The following is a 24,803-nucleotide window of genomic DNA, read 5'->3' on the forward strand; positions in this document are numbered from 1 at the left end:
CAGGGACGAAAGCAGATATAGAGTTCAGTCATGCATGTAAAGGCCTCTGACTAACAGGATACAGGGCATGTTCACATGTGTTTGTGTCTGTGACTCATAGGACAAAGGGTGACCTCATCCATATTTGGATTCATAACGTACTGATAGGTACATGCATATCTTGGTCTATTCTTGACAGGATACAGTTTTATGGATATCTGATTTTATGATGATAGAACACAGGGTGAACTCATAAATGCATGCACACGTACACACACAATAAATAAGCAAAATGTAAGTTATTATTATTAAATGAATTTGACAAAATAATTTACCTCCCAGTTAATCCTGTATGGTCTCCTGCAGTCTTGTGTATTTCAGTACTTTGTCTTCAGGTGGTAGTTCTGATTTGAAAGGTAATGGAACCTTTAGAAGGCTCAGTTTTATCAGAGGAAGTGAGTCACTGGGGGTGGGCCTTGAGGGTTTTTTTTTATAGTTTGGCCCCACTTTTGTTTGTTCTGAGTTTCCTCAGGCATGGCTACCATGCCACCTCCCATGACAGACTCTACTCCTCAAAGAGTGAGGAGAAATAAACTGTTCCTTAAGGTTGGTGGTATCTGCTCACAGCAGGGCGAAAAGAAACTATATATATAGAAAACTCATCTTTCCTCTTGCAGGGCAGATAAGCAGCAACAAAGGCTCGTGAGTCTGTAGTCCCACATCTGTGTGAGAGCAAGGGATGAAGAAGCTGACTTGGAGGAAATGAGACACATTGCTACTGAAAACAGATGAGGAAAAGGTGTCTGGAAGCGTGAGTCAAGAAGTGCACAAGGCTCAAACCAAGGGCCCCTACTGAGCTGCACTGAGCTACCCTACCACTGAAGGTAAGTGAGAGCACACACACACACACACACACACACACACACACTGGACTGCAGAGCATTTGCTAGGCTCCTTGTTCTGGAGGGCTACTTATTTCTCAATTGATCTGATCTGGTCTTTTCTTTCTCCTTCCTTCGTTTTCCCCAGTCTAGTGCATGCTAGGCGAATGCTTTACCTCTGAGTTATTCTCCCAGCGTATTTTTGTTCTTTCTTTCTTTTTTTTTTTTTTCTCTTGAGTTGGTCTTGATAAATTACTAGGGCTGGGCTTATGTCTTACTTACACTTCTATTGTGGTAATAAGGTACCATGTCCAAGGCATTTTACACAAGAAAGAGTTTGTTAGGAGCTTACAGTTTCAAAGGGTTAAAATCTGTGATCGTCATGGTGGCAGGCAGGCAGGCATGGTGCTGAAGTTGTAGCTGAGAGCTTACAGTTTGATAGATAGGCATGAGGCAGAGAGAGACTAACTGGAAATCCCTATCCTACCTTCACACAAACCAAATACTCCCCAAACAGTTCCACCAACTAGAGACCAAGTGTTCAAAGATATGAGTCTATGGAGCCATTCTTTTTTTTATTTTTATTGTTTTCTATGTTCTATGTTTACATTCTGAATGATTTTCCCTTTCCCGGTTACCCTCTCCCCATAAGTCCCATAAGCCCTCGTCCTTCCGCCCATTCTCCAATCCACCCCCTCCTTCTTCTCTGTCTTTGTATTCCCCTACAATGCTGGATCAAGACTTTCCAGGACCAGGGCCCTCTCCTTCCTTCTTCTTGGGAATCATTTGATGTGCAAATTGTGTCTTGGATATTCAGAGCTTCTGGGCTAATATCCACTTAGCAGTGACTGCATTCCATGTGTATTCTTTTGTGATTAGGTTACCTCACATAGGAAGATATTTTCCAGTTCCAACCATTTGCCTAAGAACTTCATGAATTCATTGTTTTTAATTGCTGAATAGTACTCCATTGTGTATATATACCACATTTTCTGTCCATTCCTCCATTGAGGGACATCTGGGTTCTTTCCATCTTCTGGCTATTACAAATAAAGCTGCCATGAACATAGTGGAGCATGTGTCCTTATTGCATGCCAGGGAATCCTCTGGGTATATGCCCAGGAGTGGTATAGCAGGGTTCTCCGGAAGTGTCATGTCCAGTTTTCTGAGGAACCGCCAGATTGATTTTCAGAGTGGTTGTACCAACTTGCATTCCCACCAGCAGTGGAGGAGTGTTCAAACTGTAGTGAGCCTATTGGGGTGCCATGCCACCTGGCAGGAATTTGACATTGACTAAGGTGAAGCCCATTGTTCTTCAAGGGCCTGCAGTTTCCTGAGAGACACTAGCCACCTGCTGAGCAACTGAACTGGCTCTGTGGATGAGTTTCCCTTGAGACTTTGAACAGAAGCTGTTGTCTTTGTCTCATTTTTTTCTTCTCATAGGCCCATTCTATTTCACCCCCAGCTTTCTTTTCAGATAACCTGTCCGATGTAACTGCAGGCAGTTATACAAACCACCACACCTGCATTCATTTTGTAGCCTAGGGTGGCCATGAACTTTCCATTTTTTGTTTTAGCCTTCCAGGTACTGGGTTGACAGACAAACCTGTGTCACCAGTCTCAACTCTCTGACATTTTTTTTTCCCCTTTTGGATTTCTTGACACAGGTTTTCTCTGCATGGCCCTGTCTGTCCTGGAACTTACATAGATAGATCCACCTGTCTCTGCCTCTTGAGTGCTGGAATTAAAGGCATGTGCGCCCACTGTCTGACTTATCTATTATTCATTTTTTCATAGGGCTTTAAATGCACCGAACAGCCAGCTTGCAGACATTTATTTGAAAAGAAATATATGTTATAATGTATCTAGTGAATTTATAAAGTGAAGGAAGGTGTGGACATATTGAATAAAATTCACTCCTGAGAGCCTAAAGCAACAGGCCCTTTTGTATTCATTGGAAGGAGTGTCTACATTACATTGCAGGCAGTACTTACCAAGGGCAGTACAGCCTGGGAAAGTAATAAACTCAAGATGACAACGCAACTGATAGAATGCTTACCAAGCATTCATGAAACTGTGGGTTCAATCACCCTCATCATATGAACCTGGTATGGTAGTACACACTTGCCATCCTAGCAACCCAGGAAGCAGAGGAAGGAGGATAGGAAGTCCAAGGTTATCCTTGAACGCAGTGAGTTCTAGATCAGCCATGGCTATGGGAGACCCTGTTTTGAAAACAAACAAATAAATAAAACAAATAAGACAAACCTCAGGTGGATACTCTTACGAAGGTGCAGATGCTTGTAAGAATACCATCTGTATTTGGCACTTGGTCCCTCTGACCACCTCTTCCTCATCTCCATGGAGCTGAACTTTATTAGATTTTCTTAAACTCCAGATGTGATGACCTATTGTGATTTCTGTAACAAACTGAAGGAGACTCATATATTCTCCTACAAACCATTTCTTGTCAGCCCCCTTTTCCGTTTAGGAAAGCACCTTGGGTCTGAATTACACAAAGGGAAGTTTCCACTTTCCAAAATGTCTACTGTGCCATTTTGTATCTCACTAAGCTCTTAGGAATTGTAAGAATGCCCCTGACTTTTACCCAGCTATGTCTAACCTTCATGCCTGGAAGACAAGGTTCTTATACCTTCACCACAGTGCTGAGGGTTTTCTGTTAACACAAGAGCAGCATGTCCTTGTAGGTGCTGGTCCTTTAGTGGACTAGTGGGCAGTATTCATTTTCCCATTCATCCAGTCGCAGCTCTCTCTGTTTAATGGGACACCGGTCTTCATCCATTTGCTTAGATATTCCCCATCTCTCTGGGATGCCCCTTTCATAGAGTGTCTGGGTATTTTTGTTTTTCTTCTTTGTTTAGCTACGGTGGTGTTCCTTAAAGTCCAATTATGTGCTTGTGGCACCTTCTCTGTATTTGAGAGAATGTATACTCTGTACTGTGTTCATCTGACCAACACTGTATTTATTGAATAGGGTGCATCAAACAGGCCTGATAGCCCCAGTGCTCAGACTACACAAATTTTCTATGAAAAAAATCTCAAATGTTCCAAGGGTTGTAAAAAATAAAACAAAAACAACAAACCTTTCAGTAAAGAACATTAATGGAACAGCCAGTTCTTTAATTCCACCAAAAAGCAAGACTGAACTTTGACCAGGAACTGCTCAGCAACCCTGTGAGAAACAATGAAACTCATTGAGATGATACCTTAGAAAGAATTTTCGGCACTAACTTTATGCTAAAATAGTGCAGGTTTTGTTTTTCACAGAAGCTATTTTAAGAATAATTTTTTTTTCTACTCAGTCTTTTTCTCAGTGATGAAATGGGGGTGGAACAGAGTCTGATTTCTGAGAGACAGCTGGTTGCCAATTAAGCAGAAATACTATAAAATCACATGTGGGTATTTTCCCATAAACACCAGGGAATCAAGGATGCAGAGAAATGCTTCAGGAAAGAAATTATTAAGGTCAATATGATGACTAATCTTGGTTGTCAACTTGAATACCTGGGAGGAAGGATTTCTGTTGGGTAATTTCCTTTATCACACTGGCCTGTGGGTATGACTATGTGGCATTTTCTTGATTGTTAATTGATGTAGAAGGGCGCAGCATACTGGTGGCCACACCACCTGTGGGTAGGTAGGCTACCTTGTACAGTAAAGGTAGATAGATACATGAGCAAGCTGGGGAAGCAAGCCAGCAAGCAACATTCTCCCATGGCCATTGGTTCTGTTCCTACCTTCAGTTTCTGGCCTTGACTTCTCTGACTGCCTTCAGTGATGGACCTGGGAGGTGTAAGCTGAAATAAACTACTTCTTCCTCAACTTGCTTTTTGTTGTGATATTTATCACAGCAATAAGAAGCAGACTTCAGCCATTGATGAAATAGATAGCAACTTAGGTTATGTTCCTGCATTGACTTTGTCTGCTAGAGAATTAATCTGTTCTTTTTCAGGTCCCCTTGTGCATAAAATGGAAGTGTCCATATCTCTGCTCATGTTATTTGCACTTGTGGGCTTGGTTGTTGTTTATGAATTAGGACATCACCTACGTTTACAAGAACCTTCTCTGCCTTACCAGGTGACTTTCCCTTTCTGTTTTGTGCTCCTCATCCTGAATTCACTCCAGTCACTAAGTTGATCTTAGTTTGCAGTGACTCTTTTCTTATGTGTCAGTCTACCTGACCGTAAGTCATCGAAGGCATAACCCAGCCAATGGAAGGTCTTCAATAAACATTTGTTAGATGAATGAATGACGCAGCATAGGAATGAATGAATCAATCCATGACAGCAGAGCAGTTGCCTTTCTGAGTTACTTGTTCATCAACATGGAGGTCCCAACATTTGATACTGAGGATAGTCAATGGGCTCTCTGACTGACTCCCGCTTCACAGAGAGGCTTCAGTTGAAAGTCATAAATGAAATAGTTTCATTATTCCACTTTTGCTGTATATTACTTTTTTAGAGCATTAAGTTTGAGAAAAGTTCAGGAATTTCCCAAATCCCCACCTTTTAGGTCTGTTACAAAGTTTTCCCAATAGAGCAACATTTGTTACAGTTATAAACCTACATTGACATGTAATGATCACGCCAAGAACATGACTTATATTATGGCTCACTCTTGTACAACCCATGGCTTTAAACAACAGTACAGCAATGCAGACCCAGTTGTAAGGAACCACACACACTCATCTTGGCAGCTCAAAACTCATCTATGCTCACGAGTTCCTTTCCTCTACCAGCCCTAGCCGTGGCATCACTGACCTTTTAACCTTCCAGAATGTCATATAGCTTGAGCTGGGCAGGATATGTCGTTTTAATTCATACTAGTTCACTTAGTATCTTACTCTAAAGTTTCTTATGTGCTTTTTTTGTGGTTTGGTAAGTCCTTTTCTTTTAATGCTGAATAATTTTCATCCATCAGCTGTACCACTATTCATTTATTCATCTACCCAAAGACAATTGGTTGCTTTCAAGTTGAAACAATTATGGATAAAGTTTACATAAAGATCAGTATGCAGGCTTTTGCATAAATGTAAGCATTGTGCACTTTTGGATAAATATCAAGTAGTATGATTGCTCGATTAAGTTATTAAGACTATGTTAGACTTGATGTGTTAGTATACACCTATAATCCTAATACTCAGGAGGCTGAGTCAGAAAGTTTTGGAATTCTTGGATGTTTCAGGCTACACAATAATTTTCAGGTCATCCTGGACTATACAGCAGGATTGTATCAAAAACCAATGCATGAGCTGGGGAGATGATGGCTCACAAGATGGAGTGCTTTCTAAGCAACCATGAAGACTGGAGTTAGAGTCCCCAGAATTCATGTGAAAATGCAAGTGTGATGGCATACATTTGTAATCCCAGTGCTGGGAAGGCAGAGGTAGTAAGATCCCTGGATCTCACTGGCCACCCTACATATCCCAGTCAAGGAGCTCAGGTCCCGGTGAGTGACCCCACCTCACAAAAGAAGGCAGGAAGTTCCTAAAAAATGACACCTAAGGCTGACTTCTTATCTCTAAACATGTGCACACATGCATATGTATATATATCCCTCCATACACATCAATGAAAGAATAAACAGTGTGTCTGTTTAGTTTTGTGAGAAGCTGACAAGGTAGCTTTTAAAGTGGCTGTATCATTTTGTGTTACCATAGTGATGAGTGGATGCCTCACATCCTCACCAGCATCTGGTATTATTATTGTTTTGGATTTTGGCTATTCTGAGAGGTGTATGGCAGTATCTTGTTTTAATCTGTAATTTCATAATGATGTGTGATGTAGCACATCTTTGTCTTCATTATGTATTTGCATGACTCTCATGAGATCTTTCTTTAGGTATTTTGCTTACTTTAATTTTTTTGTTTTGAAAGTTATAGGGACAACAAGATGGCTTAGTGAGAAAAGCTAAGCCTGATTAGTTGAGTTCAATCCTTTGGACCCTCATGATGGAAAGAGAAAATTGAAATGGTATTATAGGATAAAACGCCATGCACTTTCTCATGACATTGTATGATATGCTGGTGGATTGACTGACTTATTTTCTAAAGGTCTCTGAATAGAACACTCAAGAGGAATGGAGGGTGTGGGGGGAAGGTGGGCCATCACCTAAAGGAGCTCAGTATTTAACGTAAGAGTCACAGCAAGAAGGAAATGACTGTTAACAAGGAAGGTAGTCACAAAAGCTGAAGACATCAATATACCAATACAAATGGAGTACTGAGGGAGAAAGGAAAAGCTTTGTCATGAGAGAATCTGAAGTTCATCATTGGAGAAGTGGGCTTGGAAGGATGGGTGTGAATGGTGGGAAGGGTGATTCTTGGTCAAAATTTTAAAGATGAAATTGTACTGCAAAGAGAGTTTGGAGTCAGAATGCTGAGAAATTTAGACAGCATTTCTAAGGCGTGTGTAGCCACTTAAGTGACTTGGTAAGTCTTGAAATGATTAAAGTGTCTGTGAGATTAAGCTATTGGATACTTGTAGGAGTGTTGCTGCCTGCAATGACAGGTGAAGCGGAGGCCTGAAAGAGAATCCTGGGGATATATGGGAGGCGGTGAAAGAGAACTGAGTCAGGACGACCTTCGCCAATCATGACCAAAACTTTAATAAATATTAGTCAATATGTAGTTTAGGAAGAACCCTCCTCCCAGGCTTCAGGGGAAGTCCAATCTCAGAAGGTTGCCTGCTAAGAACTGCAGTACTTCTCTGAGGCCTCCAGGCCTCCAGGCTTCCAGGTCTGTATTGTTCTCTAGAGAACAAAAGCCGAGAATATCAGCAGGGGCTGGCAGCCAGGAAGGTCACAGGCTGAGCTCAGAGCCTGAAAAGCCCAGCTCAGTGCTGGAGGGGGAAGGGACATGGGAGATTTTTATAGGAGAGAGAGGACACAGGTGAGGAGTGACCACTTGGTGTCTAGGGTCTGAATACATGCCATTAAGCTAGTTAGCATCCCGAGTCAGCCAGAACCTCACACATTAAAATATAATATGAATCTTTGTACAACTGAGCAAAAAGTTGTTTGTGGGTCATTTCACATTTGTGATAGACCTGATTTATATGGATATAGTTTTTATTGTAATTACACGTGGATGTATTTATATACTTTGTATATATGTTATCTATTTAAGCATTTGCATTTTCTTTCTCGGTTATCCTGTATCCATATACAGGTAGAAAGGGGTACTAATTTCAGTCAGGTCTTGAATATCTCACCCTGCCTCTACCTCCCAAGTACTGGGATTACAGGTGTGTATCACTAGGCCCTGCTTCCTAGTGCTGCACTTAATTTACTCCCCTGGACTGGACCTTGAAAGGAAACTCCCTTGTTGTTCTTGGTTGCCATGACTTCATCGATGTTGCCAACCTTTTTGTATTGCAACATTTGACTGCCACCACTAAGTGCAGCGGTTACCAGTCCCTGTTATGTCACCATGCCTGGCTCTGCATTCTCTCCCCCCTCCGCCAAAATATATCATGGTAGTACAAAATTAAAACCACACTCTCAAGTTGTAAGTATTACAAACCACATTTCTACTTGGCATGGCACTAGTACTGCCTTTTGCAGTATCCTGTCAGAGAGTTGCAAGCAGCATGCATTAAATTTCACATGCCCTTTAATGTTTTTATCTCTTCATTTGCATGCATCTATTTCATAATCATTCATTCTGGTAATAAAACCAGCAGGGTTTTAAATTGAGCTGAAGTCCCCGATGTTTTGGAGGAATTTATGTTGCATAATCGTACTGGTTTCCCTGAGAACAAATAGTAATGCAGGACTTAGCATTCCACTCGGGGAGAGTCAAAGTCTTTCTCACAGACCACTGGTGCTGTACTGGAGGGATGGCTTAGTGGGTAATGTGCTTGCCACACAGGTACAAGGACTGAAGTTCAGAGCCCCAGAACCTACAGTAATATAAATGCAGGGCAGGCAAGACAACCTGCTTTGTAATCTGAGGCTCTCAAGAGGTGGAAACTGGTTACTCCCCAGGGCAAGCTGTATGGAAACTAGCTGAATCATTGAGACATCTGCCCCAGTAAATAAAGTCGAGAACAACTTCCCACATACATATGTGCCCACACATTTAGGAATACATATCCATATGAAAAGAAATTCTCTGGGAGCTGGTGAGATGTCTCAGCAAATAAAGGCTCTTGCCTCCAAGCCCGCTGATCTGAATCTGAAAGGAAAAAGGTAGCTCTTGCAAGTATCTTCTGATCTCCACAGGCAAGGTCCTCCACCCATATGAATAAAAAGAAGCATCTGGTGTTTATTATTGACTAATTCAGAAAAGAAATGGAATGTAAAAGAATCAAAGAACGTGTAAATTTAAGAGCTTCAGAAAGTGGACACACTCATATATTTCAGTTGCTGTGATAAAACACTATGACCAGAAGCAGCCTGAAGAAGACAGAGTTCAGTTTGGCTAATGGTTCCCAGAGGATAAGAGTCCATCCTGGCAGGAAGGCATAGCACTGAGCTGCAGGCAGGGCAGCCAGAGCAGGAAGCTGAATGCTCTTACCTTTGACTACAAGCCTGAAGTAGAAAGCAAACATGATGTGGGGTGAAACCACAAACATCTAAAGCCCACCTCTGATGTATTTCATCCAACCTCTCAACCAGTGCTACCCATTGGGAACCACTTGTTCTGAGCCCATGGGGCACAGGCTTATTCAAACCACCATGCACATTTTCTGGAACATGGAAGTCACTCAGGTAGGTGGTTCTGCTTTAAAGTATTTTGTAAGCTTGTGTTGAACTATCTGCCTGACCTAACGTCTCTTTTGAATTGTCTACTGGGTAATGATGTTTTTCTAAGCTCCTTTGTGTGCTGTGGACAGGCTGGAGGTCTTAGCTCGCTATTGTATGGACACTAGTTCCTTACAATGTGAACACTTTCTCCCAGAACAGAACAGAACAGTCTAAGACAGAGACAGACACACAGACACACAGACACACACACACATTACACACAGACACACATACACAGAGACAGAGATACAGAGAGATAGAGACAGTCAATCATAGACACAGAGAGAGAATAATCAGAGCAGAAAAATATGTTAAGAACCAGCACTCAGAAGTGATATTGTTCTTCTCTTTGTGACATTAGATCAGCTCTCTGCACAATATCACAGTGGGAAAATGAGAAAGAAGGACCTTTATCTAGCAGATTCATTGAGGTGTGTGAACCTCAGAATCCCGACTTCAGGGCTGAGCCGTGCCAGCCTGCCTGGGACAGCTTCAGACTCCCCATGCAGAGAGGATGACCTTCAGTTTCTAATGCTCCTGCCTTTATCTTCCAGGTGCTGGGATTATAGGCAAGTGCACCTACATCTGCTCCATGCAGCACTGGCCCTCAATCCAAGGATTCTGCCAACTGAGCTCCTTCCCAGGCCCTGCTGGGGCTGGGCATAAACTCCAGTCTCAGTAATGCAGGATATGACGATGGGTGGGTGTTGGGTAAGGAGAAGGATGGAGACCTGAGTGGTTCTTTTCAAATGGAATATTTTTAAATTGTACTTCAGAGAGCAAGAGAGAAAAATAAGGGAAGTGATTGATTAGTTTTATGTTTTGGTGCCTTAAAAATTAGGGAAAAGTACCTAGTTCTTAAAAGGAGAAAGTGTATTACTTCTGAGCATTCCTTGGACTTTAGTCCATGTTTTCAGTTATCTCAGTGTTTTCTCAGACAAGGAACAGCTAAGCACTAACTAGTTTAATCACAGAAAGGGACTTGGCAAAGGAGGGTTTGATCAAGGAACCCAGGATCTGACTACAGCTGCCAGTGGGAAATGAAAGCTACTCTGGGCATCTTGGAGGAGTTTACGTTTCTCTTTAAATACTTTCTAATATTTTACTTGACCAGTTTCTCTGTGTGCTCATCTTTCATGTCACTCAACATGACTCCCAAGCCCCAACTTCTCAGCACAAGCTCTGAGGCCCAGCACTCACTGCAGTTAATGCTCACTGGGATTCTAAGAGAGGGCTTTTACCAATCAGAAAACGAACAGGCTGGCCCAGGGTTAGACTGTCTATCCCTCAGCTGGTTGGTCGGAGGACTTGTGGAGGGGACCCTGAAGGAGACAAGGAGACAGGCAGTTAAATTATATACTGGCGCATAATTTATTTTTTTTCTTCCTTCTTTCTTTCTTTCTTTCTTTCTTTCTTTCTTTCTTTCTTTCTTTCTTTCTTTCTTTCTTTCTTTCTTTCTTTCTTTCTTTCTTTCCTTCCTTCCTTCCTTCCTTCCTTCCTTCCTTCCTTCCTTCCTTCCTTCCTTCCTTCCTTCCTCCCTCCCTCCCTCCCTCCTCCCTCCCTCCCTCCCTCCCTCCCTCCCTCCCCTCCCTCCCTCCCTCCCTCCCTTCCTTCTTTCTTCTTCTTTCTTTCTTTCTTTCTTTCGTTCTTTCTTTCTTTCTTTCTTTCTTTTCATTTCTTTCTTTCTTTCTTTCTTTCTTCTTCTTTCTTTCTTTCTTTCTTCCTTTAATATTTTAAACAAATTTTAACTTTAGATATATTTTGATCATATTTTCCCCTCCTCTAAGTCCTTCCAGATCCTCGTGCCCTTCCAAGCCAACCATGTTTAAGTTCTTTCTCAAAAAAAAAAAAAAAAAAGCAAAAGTCCCTCAAACTAAGGACACAAAATAAAATGCCACCTAAAAAGAAACAACAACCAACCAACCAACCATACATACATACAAACAAAAACACTGCACCAAATTGTAACCTAATGAAAGTACACAGACATTTACAAAAAACTGTGGAATCTATTATGGGTTGGTCAACTACTCCTAACAAGAGGCCTGTCTAGAGTAGTTGATATATCCAGTATCACTCCATTAGAAAAAACTGACTTTCCCTTCCCCAGCAGGTATAAGTGACAGTTTAGTTGTTAACCTTCATCCTAGTGGCTAAATATTCATTCATTCATTCATTCATTCATTTAAAAATGCAACTAAGTAAAATGTAACATAAAACAAAATCTATCACATTGAAGTTAGTCAAGTTAAACCAACAGAAGGAAAGGAGCCCAAGAGAAGGTATAAGAATTGAAGACCCAGTTGTTTACACATTTAGGAATCCCATAAAAACACTAATGTGAAAGTCATAATATAAGCACAGAGGACTTGGTACAGACCTGTGCAAGCCCTGTGAATGTTGATTCAGTCTCTGTGAGTTCATATGAGCTTTGCTCGTGTTGATTTAAAGGGCCTTGTTTTCTTGGTATCCTCCATCCCCTCTGCTTCATCCACTCTTTCTTCCTCCTCTCCTGTGTGGTTCCCTGAACTCTGAGAGAAGGGATTTGATTGCCAGAGTGTTCCAAGGTCTCTCACTTTGTCTGTAATGTCTGTTTATGGGTCTCTATATTTGCTCCCATTTGTAGGAGGGAGCTTTTCTGATGATGGTTGAACAAGTCACTTGTAGAAAGGACTCTGATGGAGACAGGTGATTAAATTATACATGGTTTCTTACAACAAGTCGTGAGTGAGTTTATGGACAGTGATTATCTGTTTACCTCTTTCCATGTAGGAGGAAAGCGGTGAAAGGCTATCATAGGTCCTTTTCTTGTTGCTGTGATAAATGCCCTTGAAAAATTAACTTTAGGAATAAAGGATTTGTTTTGGCTCATAGTTCCAGGGAAGAGTCCTTCATGGTGGGGGGAAGTTCTCGTAGCAGGAGTTCTAGGAAGGTGGTCCTATTTTGTAGAAGAAGCAGGCAGCATAGTGTGAGAAAGAGCAGGGCATTCTGATGCTCCCCTTACTCTCTCCTTTTCATTCAGTCTGGGACCCAAGCCTATGGGACGGTGCCACCCACTCTTACATTGGGTCTTCCTACCTCAGTGAATTTCATTATGACAAATTGTAGAAGATATGCCCAGGTTAACTTAATCTCAATGTCTCACAAGGGTGTCTGGCAGCCTGTCTCTTAAGTAATATCAGAGCTTGTAATATTGTTGATTAATACTTACTATCACAGCGACTGAATGGATTGGGTTACTAATAGGGAGCTCCATATGGGAAGTCTTACCAGATGTAATGTATACTCTTCCGGGTGGTGGTGCCAGGTTTTGAGAGTTCACCAAATACGAACATAGAGAAGGGAAAGGGCTAATTTGGTATGGACTTTATATAGTATAGAGCAGATCCTCCAAGGCATTCAACTACCTTCTTTCATTATCTCAAAAGAAAAAAAAATTTCTAAAGAAATGCAAAGTGTAAAGCTGTGCATAGCTCAGTTGGAAGAGCACTTGCCTAGTAACTGCAGAACTTTTAAGTTTGTTTCTCAGTATTGTATAAAACATGGTAGTGTGTGCCTATGACCACAGCACTCAGTAGTCAGAGGAAGAAGAGTCAGGAACTCCCGTTTGTTCATTCTTGAATGCATTATAAATTTAATCTCAATAAGAAAAAAGTTTAATGTAAAGTACACATACTTACTAGAAGATTGTTTCTTCAATGAAATAAACTCAGCCTCATGGAAACTAATTCTATTAGCCATACTTATTTCTTCTCATTCTGTCCAGTCCTTGACCATTTCTACATAGACAACTCTAGGTCATAGGTAGGTGTTCAAGACCAAGTTGTGCTTGGGAAATGTTGTAATTTAAAGACTTATTTTTATTTTAAACTATGTATATATTATATGTCCTGTGTAGGTGTGGTATGTGTTTTGGGTTCCAGCTGTGGTTCCACACCCTCTCAGCGTGGGCTGGGAAGATGATGCGGAGCCCAGAAGGGTAGAATTCTCCAACGATCTTCAGTGAAATAGCTCTCTGAGATGGTCTTAGCTTCTGCATATTTCCTTATTTGTGGTGGGCTTATATGCACACACTTTATTTGGGTTGAACCAAGGGTTATATAGTTTTGGGGATGGGGGTGAGACTATCGAGGGTGGACAAAGGTCACAGACTGAAGGCCAAGGTACTGAAATGCCTCATTAGCATGGAGAGGCATTCCAGGAATCTCCGGTGCAGGGCTACAATGACCCTTCCTCAGGTGGGCAGATGGTGGGGTCCGCGATCTCCCAGGGAGAAAAGAGGAAACAGCAAAGGGAGTCTGCCATTTTGCCTTGAGTTTGGGGATTTCAGGTAATGTCAAACTTAGACCTGAGCACCAGTGTTTCCTGACGTGTAGGTCTGTTCATGGTTAAGCACAGTTGTCAGTGGAGGCTAGGTAAAGGTACTGGATCCCTTGGAGTTGGAGTTAGAGGTGGTGGTAAGGTGCCTGACATGGGTTCAGGGAACTGAACTTGGGCCCTCTGCAACAGCAGTAAGTGCTGCCAAGCCATCTCTCCAGGCCTCCGTTGCTACAGTTAAAATACATACAGGTTATAGGCCAGAGCCAGGCATTCACTACAGACTGACAGAAATGAACATTTTGTGGCTATCATTCAGTCATTCTTTAAACAAATATTTGTCTGGCACCATTAGAAGTTTCATAAATATTAAATAACTCACTGCAAGTTACTAATTAATTTTTATTAGTTAATAGTTAAATTTGCAAAAAAATAAAATCAACAATCTTTCTACTCGTGTATTCCAAATTGAACATATTTTAAGAGGATTAAATCCAATCACTAAACATGATAAAGCAATTGTTTTCTAGTAGGGTCATGTCCAGATGAAATCTGCATAAAGAAGAGAGAATAATATTGAATTATCTACTGCTATTCAAATTTAAAGAGTTGTATTTGCTGATATATTTTCCAAAAGTATAAAAACCCAAGTAATGGGACTGAGAAGTTGGCTCAGTGTATAGAATGCTTCCTATGCAAGCATTAGAAATCTGAGTTCAAATCCCCAGCACCTGTGAGGAAGCCAGGTATGGCAGAATACATCTGGAATCCCAGTGCTGGGGAAGTAGAAGGAGAGAACCCTGGGGCTTGCTGGACAGTCAATCTACTGAACTGGTGAGTCCTTGTCTCAGAAAATGAGGTGGACTGAAGGACACACTTGCTGTCAATCTGCCTTCTGCATGTATGCACACATGCATGTACACCTCTCCTACCAGGAACATGTATACATGTGCCTGTATGTATGTACACACACACACACACACACACACACACACACACACACACACACTTAGTGCCACCTTGGCTCAGACAGGCTCCTCCCACTTTCCCAGCCTTTGTCTCACTGGTCTGTGAGTGTCTGGAAATTTCCAGTTCTTAATATTCCAATCATGCCTATACTTCATTCAGGTGCTGCTCCACTCAGATAAAATAAGTTTACATAAAAACCTGTATCTTTGTTTTCCAGAGAGAAACTGTGAGAATGGAGATGTTCAGTTCTTTGTTTCTATTAACTTTCGGAGGAAGGGCGCCTTGGAGAGGATATTCCCAAAGTGGAGAGACTGGAAGACAAAGTGAAGGGTGCCATTTGCTTACCATCCAAATAACTTGACTTCCAGATCCACAGGCACCCACTCCATGAGACCACTCTGGGATACTTCCCTGCACTACAGTTGAGGTACAGGGCAAGCAATTTGCATCTTAATGGAGTTGCATTGTGAACTTTGTCCCCATGTCATTCCCATGACCCCTCAGAATCTTCCTTCTTAATAGTTTTCTGGGCCATTTTCCTCTCCAAAATCCATTTATCGGACTGAAGTCCTTATATGAAATTATATTTGTCTTTAAATTATTAAAAATTTAGTGAATGCAGAAAATTAAAATCACAAGCAATCTAATTTCCCAATGACATTTACAGTTTACATTTGCTTTATAATCTCCAGTGTCTCTTTCCTCATTCCTCAGGGCTCTTTAGAATTGCAATGACTGCAGAGGATGCGTAATCTAGAGAAGCTACAACATTCATCATACCCAAATTATCAGTCTACCCAGAAGAATCCAAATGAGTCATCTGTAACTGCTTTTTCACTTGCTATGATAAAACATATGACCAAAGCAACTTGTAGAAGGAAGGGTTTATTTGGGCTAATGCTACCAGAGGGATCAGAGTCTATCGTGGTGGGAGAGCAGCTGGCAGACACATCTTGAACAACAAGCACCAAACTGAAAGAGTGAACTGGGAATCACAGGAGGCTTTTGAAACCTCAAGTCCCACCTTTATTGACATACTTTTTTCAGTAAGGTGGGTCATACCTTCTAAATATATCCATACAGGGCTTCCAGTGGGGGACCAACTATTTAAATGTCTGAAACCATGGATGGCATTTTATTGAAACCCCATATCTGAAAAATCAGGTTTGTGACCATGTATAGCTCTAGGTCTTAGCCCACAAACAACTTACAAGCACTACAAGTTGGGGTTAAGGAGAATGCAGCTCAATTGGTAGAGGTTTTACCCAGAATTCTCAAAGCCCTGGATGGATTCCTCATGAACCAGGCATGACTGCACACTCCTATAATCTTAGCTCTTGGAAGGTGGAGACTGGAGGATCAGAAATTGAAGGTCTTCCTCTGCTACATAATATATTTGGGCCAGAACAGGATGCCACTTATGACCCTGTCTTGCAAAAATAAAAATAAGAGTCGTGGAGATGATCTAACTAGTAAAGTGCTTCCACTGTAGTCCTGAGGGCCTGAGGTAGATCTGGCAGAAGTCTTGTTAAAAAGCTAGTCATAGTAGCCAGGGCTTGTAATCCTAGTGCTTGGAGATAGAGGCAAGCAGATTCCTAGCGCTTCTTGGTTAGTTTGCCTAGTTCTTGATGAGTTTCTAGAAACTCTACTTCTTGATGAGTTTCAAGAGAACCCTTTTCCAAAAATAGTGGAGTGAGATGTTGAGGAGGAAAGACATCTGACATTGAACTCTGGTCATCCATCACATGTGCAATCAAACATGTCAATATGTACAGCACATGTACACAGAGGGGGAAGGAAGAATCAGCCTTCCATCCCAGAACAAAGAAAAAAAGCAATAATTTACTCAAATGTTGGTATTGTATGTAAGAAGATACATCTGTAGCAACTACCTCTGTTTATTCTCTGCTTATTTCCAGGTCTATTCAGACTGAAATGTGTTACTGCTTTAGGGCTTTAAATATTGAAATCATATGTTTTCCATTTTGATCAGGAACCCAGGAAGAACAAGGGAGTGGCATTTACTGAGCTATGGCACAATTAAGATTATACATTGTCATGTCTCTTTAGTTTGTTGTGATTTGTGAAAGATGTGTCTAGTCTCTATTGTTTTTATTATTTTTCAGCTGTCCTAATTATTTCTTTCATTTGATTTCAATTCAGCTATCAAAGAGGAACTGTCTTACCAGGTGGTTATTATGTTTTTTTCCCCTTAAAGCCTTTTAACTCTTATGTAAAAAGATGTCCAAAGAAATCATTGTTTTGACATTTGCTTGTAGCATACTGATGACCCCACTGAAGGGAGCACCTGTGTTATCAATGCTCATTTCAGCTGGTTTTCCTCTTACTCATGCCCAAAAGATAGGATGTAGGCTCAACTTTCCAAAATCTTTCATTTCCCTTGCTCTGTGAGTTAGGTGGTAAAGTAATTATTAGAGATGAATACATGTCTAAAAAAAGTAATCTAAACTAGCATAGAATGTGTGCTGGATAGTTTTATGTCAATTTGACACAAACTAAAGTCATCTGAGAGGAGAGAGGCTCAAAAAAAAAATGCCTCCATAAGATCAGGCTGCATGAAAGTCTGTAGGGCATTTTCTTTATTAGTGATTGATGGGGAAGGGCCCAGCAATTTGTGGGTGGTGCCATCCTTGCACTAATGGTACTAGGGTCTATAAAAAGCAGCTGAGCAAGCTATGTTGAGCAAGCCAGTAAGCAGCACTCCTCTATGACCTCAGCATCAGCTCTTACTTCTAGGTTCCTGTCCTGCTTAAGTTTCTGTCTTGACTTCCTTTGATACTGAACAGTGCTGTGGAAGTGTAAGCCAAACAAATTCTTTCCTCCCCACATTACTTTGGTCATGGTGCTTATTCACAGCAATAGAAATCCTATCTAAGATATACTGCTTGCTTACACTTTTAATTTTCATGAGTTGGATTTTATTACTCTTATATTTTAATACGTGAGATATTCTTCCTGAGAAAGATGAAGAGTGGCTCTAGAGGTCAAGTTGACAATAATGTCAATGCCACCTCCATGAGGACTAATGGGGTAGTTTCCTGTTTATCTTTAGGAAGTGGAACAAGTACCATCTCATTACTTAATGGTTAAATCTATTCTATTCTGCTAAACAGACTGGTTTTCAAATGCCTCCTGAATATTTATGTTCATCCCTATAGATTAGTGCTGCCCTCAACATTAGCTGGGGAAACCTCTCTCTATAGTTGCCCAGTGGTCAATGAAGATATTTCTAACTTGTCAAAGAGCTGAGGATGAGAAGAGTGCTCAGCTCTAAATGGGACAGCTATGTCTATACTACGCAAAGCTCAGGGAACACCATAGAGGTGTGGGGAACCATAAGATCTGCAGGATAGTGAGGGATGCTACCTGGACGTGACTGGCCAGGGCATTCAGAACTCACTGTGGCTAAGAGGTCTAAACAGGGCCACGCCAACAAGATTGGTCAACATTCCAACAGGTCACCTGAATCAGGCTCAGTCAATTATTCTTAATTAATCAGGAGGGGGAGAAAAAGAAAAAGAAAGAGGTATGAAGATGGGAAAAGGAAATGTTGGGGGATAGTGGGGAGTGGGGGTTGACAGAGGGAAGTTGGGCATGGATAGGATCAAGAAGCTGTCAAAGATTAAATAGAAGATATTTACAAAACATTAATAATGTGGACTCTGTTCTACCACTTCCCTTGTGAGACATGGTGCTGTGTTCATTGGTGTTCATGCCTCTGATTTCTACCAAACCTCATTCAGAAGGGACTAGGGTGTCCTGACCCATTTAGAGCCACCATCTCACCCTATGACAAATGTCCTTAGAACGCCTTCATTGACTGGCATAGTGATGTTAGTTTGACAGGGCCACCTTCACCTTTCAGTCCTAGAAATTTCCAGACTGATCGTATGGTGGGGAGTGATATACTATGTGGGGGCATGAGGTTACTACCTTGACACTCAGGCTCCCAAGAAGGTCTTTGTGTGTGTAAACACTTTACCCCACAGTCAACAGCACACACACTGCTGCAGAGAGGCATTCCCAGTAGCCTCATTAGATCTCTCTATCAATTTTTGGCAAGTACTCAAAAGAGCTGATGAGGTTCCCCACACATTCTGCCTGCTTTTCTTTTCTTTCTTTCTGAATTCCTTCTCCCCTACCCCTTACCATATGCTATACGTGCATGTACATATGGGTGCTCCTGGAGGTCAGAGGAACACATCAGGCATCCTGCTCTATCCCTTGAGACAAGATCACTTACCAAATCTCAAGTTATTCTAGCTTCCAGAAAACCCTGCCATCCTCCTGTCTCTGACCCTCACAATGTAATGGCCACTCCTGGCTTTTTACAACAGTGCTGGGAAGTCAACCTTAGGTTGGCGAGCTTTTATAACAGGGACTCTTACTGAAAAGCCATTCTTCAGCTAACCCTACCTTTCCTAGTGGGATTGATCAAAACTCCCCTGTGTGAGGGCATTGTGTCCAGGTAGAGACCCCTGAGCTTTGGTCTTTTTCTCTGTAAAATGTGCTGTTGGCCTCTCAGAAGAGTGTGAAGGTTTAGAGCATATGGGAAAGTGCCATTAAGATGGTCCTAGTATATGTAAATTCTTGTTCTTCCCCTCGGAGACATTTCAACCTCAAGTCATTTCCTCAAATCATAGCACAAGTCAATAGGAGTATGTGGATTCCTCACAAGGGACAGCATGCATATGCAATATAGAATCCTCACATATGACAGTTGTTTCTAGAAGAACTGCATACTATGTGAAAGTCATCTTGGAACTGGGATTTCAAAATTTGACAAAGATAATAATAAATTGTAATAAAATTTAAGCTGAGCCTCAGCTTAAAATACAGGCCACATCAGGAATGGAATATAGCCTTCCAGCTTTCTTTGCTGTAGGAAGTCATGCAGACAGACAGGCTGTGTACAACACACACTAGCACCCATATCTGCACACGCAAGGCTCCCAGGCCATTGCTGCAAGAAGAGGCTCGCAGTCATACACACATCTGTATATCTGTCTCCCATGACACAGGTGGCTGGAAGTTGCTCAGCTATAGGTGAGCCAACCACCTCTCTGTGCTCCTCTATGCCAAGAAGGGCTCCATTGTGACTCATAGAGCCACCCCAGTACCAACATCTCCCTACCAGTTTGTATCCTCTGGAAATGTCCTGCCAATAGCAAAGAAAGGCTCATTTGTGGAAGTATGCAGCTCTTTTCTACAGTATCCAATCATGCAACTCAAAACTGAAGACTTTGGCTCTATTTTAGTACCTCTGGGAAGGGGAGAGTACATCACCACCATCTTTCCTGAGAATTGGCAGGGGGGTTTCTGTGGCTGAGCTTGGATAAAAACATGGTCTAACTAAAACATATAGAATTGCTAGAATAATTTTTGCTATGCCTGGAAAGCTATTTAGAAAATACAGATGATAATGGAACAGTGGCCTTTCCTTAAGACTATGGGCATGCTAATACTATGGCAGCTTTTGAGAACAGAAGAAAAGTGGGGTGATTTGATTCTGACCTGGGACAGTTTCCCACTTCTGATTTCTCACTCTTTTGTGCCAACTTGGATCCTGCTTCTTTTCCTGTCTCTTCCTCAGGGAGGGCTTCCCTCACCTACTAGAGCCTGTACTTGTGACACTAGTGGTCACCTATGATATACTAGTGTCTCTGTGGAAAAGAGTCACAGAGAGAGTCCAGAACCATGACTCTCATCCAAATCTTGGCTCTGCACCTATCTTACTTTGTGACATTGAACAATTATTTTTATCTGTCTCACTTTCACACATGTAAAATGATATAATAATGGAGTTGTTATAAGAATCAAATACAAAACCAAAAAAAAGCAAAAGCAAAATAAAACAACAATATCCTAAAAAAATCCCAACCAACCAACCAACCAACCAAAAAAACCTACCAACAATAAATCCAATGCTTTTAAAGACTCACATAGATCCATGCACGCTGCATAATTCAATAAATATAAACATAAAATATCCTCATACCAAAGTGAATTGTGAGCGTCTTAGGATTAGGTTGTCTTGCCCATATTTCTGTAGGCTCCAAAGCCCATTAATTTTTTAATGATTGATCAAATGCTTTCCAAGAGAAATGTCTGACTTCTTGAAAGTCCAGAAATTAGAGAATCAAATCTGATGTGTAACTTGCCACAGAAGCGGTGTAAGGTTAGGCATAAGGTGAAAGGACACAAGAATCTACCAGTGGAAGGCTCCATCCTGTGAAACTGCAAATACATTTGGAAGGGGCAAGCCTCAACAAGAATATTGTGTGATGGTTTATATCTGCTAGGCCCAGGGAGAGACACTATTTGAAGGTGTGGCTCTGCTGGAGTAGGTGTGTCACTGGGTGTGGGCTTTAAGACCCTCATCCTAGCTGCCTGCAAGCCAGTCTTCCACTAGCTGACTTTAGATAAAGATGTAGAGCTCTCAGATCTGCTGGCACCATGCCTGCCTAGATGCTGCTATACTCCCACCTTGATGATGATGATGGCCTGAACCTCTGAACCTGTAATCCAGCCCCAATTAAATGTTGTCCTTTAGAAGACTTGCCTTGGTTATGATGTCTCTTCATAGCAGTAAAACCCCAACTAAGACATATTGAAAAAGGAGTTTCTTGCTCCCTAGAAGCCACACAGGGAAGCAGACAAATGCCAATGATGACCTGTTGTCTAAGGGCCACAGACACCCTCCCATGCTGGCAGAAATTGGCAGCCTTATCTCCATGGTTTTGGTCTTGCAGATATGAAGGAACAAAAATTGCAGGGGACTATGGAGTTTTGTAACACCCTTCTAGAGATCTGCTGAGGCCAGGTCACGACATGAAGCTAAAGCAAATTTCAGCATGTTCAATATGTCAGAATCATGGGGTATAAGATATTCACTGAAGAAAGTTTCAGGCACAGAGAGAAGGTAGGTAAAGAGAGAGGCTGTGTGTGTTGCAGGTAGCAGAGCTGGAGGAGTTGTACTGTGCAAGAACTTTGGAGCCCAGATAATTGTATCATGAGCCCCAGAAATCACACATGGAGCTACAAGATCTGGTGTTTGTCCTGCTGAGTTTTTGGCCTGCTTTGTTCTGAGATTTCCTTGATATTCTCCAATCCTACCCTCTGGGAGGAATGTGATGATTCTGCTCCACCTTATGCTGAAATGATTTTTAACTTTACAGGCTATCACAGGTAAAAGTTTATCTTGCTTTTCCAAAGGGACTTTGCACTTCTAAACAGTGTTGGAATGATTAAAAGGCATGAAGCTGCATTGAATATGTTTTGCACTGTGATATGTTCAGGAGCCTGTGGTGAAAAGAAGTAGAAGATTATGGCCTAAAAGTTGTGTTTTAAGGTGTCTAGTTGACAAAGGGTGGAATTATGAAGTTTTACAGAATCAAGAATCATCTAGAACAGAAACTCCTGGACATGTCTGTGAGGAATGTTCTAGACTGGATTAACTGAGGTGGGAAGACTCATCTAAATGTGCACACCATCATCCCAAGAGCTGGGGCTCATATTACACAGAAGTAGACACATGCTGAGCTCCAGCCTTCATTCCTCTAAGCTTCCTGGCCATGAACACAATGTGACTTATGCTCTGGCTGACATGACTTTTTGACCATGATCCACCCTTGAGATGAGATTCAAAATAAACCCTTTCTCTCTTAAGTTGCTTTTGTCAGAATTCTTCTGCAGCTACAGAAGTAACCGAGGTCAAAGGCATAAGTAGATTTAGCATTAGCTTTACACTGTCTTATTTAGATTAAGGGTAGAGCTTAGTTAGCAGAACACTTGCATAAGAATCACTAGAGAAGCCCTGAGTTTAACCTCTAGTCCTGGAGGTGGAGATCTACCAAAAGGGTGATGCTGCTCTTATTTCATTTTTTTCATGAATATCTCTTTTGTATCTTTAAAGATAATTCTTTCTTTATAAAGATATCTTTCTTGATGCCTTCTAGAAATCCACTGATATATGTAAAGAAAATAGCTTCAAAGTCCACATTATGCATCAGAGCATGGAGTAAAAGTGTTTTACGGATTCACATTGATACATTATTTGTAACCAAAATCAAAAATTTAACCAAATGGTTCATGTTGGAGTTTTATCCCTGTTTTGTGAATTTTGAAAAAGAATAAAAATGTGTATTTACTACAATAGTATTATATAGTTTCACTCTACAAATTTTCACTCTAAAAAATTTCATGTTTTATGAATTTTCTTCTATTTCTTTCTTTTCTTTTGAGAAAAGGTCCCGCTATGTATTTCAGGTTCATATCAAACTTGCAGTCCTCCTGCCTCACAATTGTGAATGTTAACATTACACTCATATGCTACTATACCCAGGTAATCATGTGGTTTTAAAATGTACTATCGCATTACCTCGTGCGACCTTTGGTGATGACACTAAATGCTGATTCTTTGTCTAGACACTCACATCCTCTGACTGCTTGGTCAAGAGAAATTGAAGTTAGAAAGCAATGCTTAAAAAAAAGAAAAAAGAAAGAAAACTATGCTTCAAAGTGTCTCTTCCCTTCTCAAGTCACTACTCCCCATTTCCCCTTGACTACAGGTGCCATTTTGAGTCCTTGGACTGCAGGTTCAAAACTTGCTGTGTAGTGAAAATTTTGGTTTTGTTAAAAATACAGAAATGTTATGCAAATATGTTTTTGTTTTAATCCCAGGTGTGTGATATGAGGCTGCTTCAGGTTGTTCACAGTAGCAGACTATGATTTGCCTCATGCTCTGGCAGGAGTGTGATTCTGCAAGCTGAAGATGGATTACATTTAAAATTCTTGAGACTCTGAGAGGCTATGAAAGTTCCAGAGCTCTGGAAGGGGAGGCTCCTTCTCCCCTGTTGCTGTTTGTGGTTCCTTAACAAACTACAGAGTTTGTTAAATGGTCATGAGAAAAGTGACAAGAAGAAATTAGGTATCCTGATGATGAAGATTGGACTTGCCCCAAGGAACCCAACATCTCTAATCATCAGGAAGTAGTTTAAAGAGATCTATGCCTCGCCCCCTTCCCTCTAACTGTCTTTCTTTCCTACCTAGTGTTGGCAGGTTGGAAGGGATTGGGGTAAAGAAGGGTGATAGATATAAGAACCCAATAAAGCAGCCAACATTGCAGTTGTCTATTCATGTCACAGAGGTCAGCAGTACTTTCTTAAATCTTGAACCTTGCTGTTTCTTTTTGTGTATATGTGTATATGTATATGTTGTAGATATGTGAATGCATATATGTCTGCCAATAAGCTTTGTGCATGTGTGCTTAGGTAGAAGCTCTGGCCTCTGACCTCCGTATGATGCATTGGGTATCTTCTTCTATTGTTTTCCACTTTATTTATTTATTTATTTATTTATTTATTTGTGTGTGTGTGTGTGTGTGTGTGTAGCATGTGATCACCTGTGTCCTCATGTGGAAGTTAGAGGACCTTTTTTTTTAATTTTACTTTTTACTTTTAGTTTTATTCTTTACATATGGTATATCCCAACCACAGTTTCTCCTACCTCCACTTGCCCCAGCCCTGCCACACTCCCCTCTTCCCTAGATCCAGGATGAGCAGAGGGTAAAGGTCCCAAGTACAGGTAAAAATCATCAGAAATATGCCTTATAAACTCCCACTGTTAGGAGTACCATAAGAGCAGCAAGCTATATAACCATAATGTATATGCAGAAGACCTAGCTCAGACCCACATAAGGTCAGTGATGTCACTTTAGTTTCTGTGAGCCCCTATTGACCCTACTTAGTTGATTCTGAGGGCCATGTTTTTGTGATGTCCTTAGCCCCTCTAGTTTCTAGTATCCTCCCTCCCTCCTTTTCTTTGGAGTTCCTCTGAGTCTGTGTAGAGTGTGATTGTGGGTCTCTG

General features: G+C 41.3%; 1 long non-coding RNA gene across 1 annotated transcript; it reads left to right on the forward strand.

Annotated features, from left to right (window-relative positions):
• The first annotated feature begins 506 nt into the window (after positions 1-506).
• Positions 507-23,035, forward strand: LOC127683473 (uncharacterized). Its single transcript, XR_007977552.1, has 4 exons — positions 507-585; positions 657-863; positions 15,133-15,342; positions 15,630-23,035. It is a non-coding gene; the product is annotated as an uncharacterized LOC127683473 (long non-coding RNA).
• The last annotated feature ends 1,768 nt before the right edge of the window (positions 23,036-24,803 follow it).

This window comes from Apodemus sylvaticus, chromosome 4, assembly GCF_947179515.1.
Source record: "Apodemus sylvaticus chromosome 4, mApoSyl1.1, whole genome shotgun sequence".
Lineage (NCBI taxonomy): Eukaryota > Metazoa > Chordata > Mammalia > Rodentia > Muridae > Apodemus > Apodemus sylvaticus.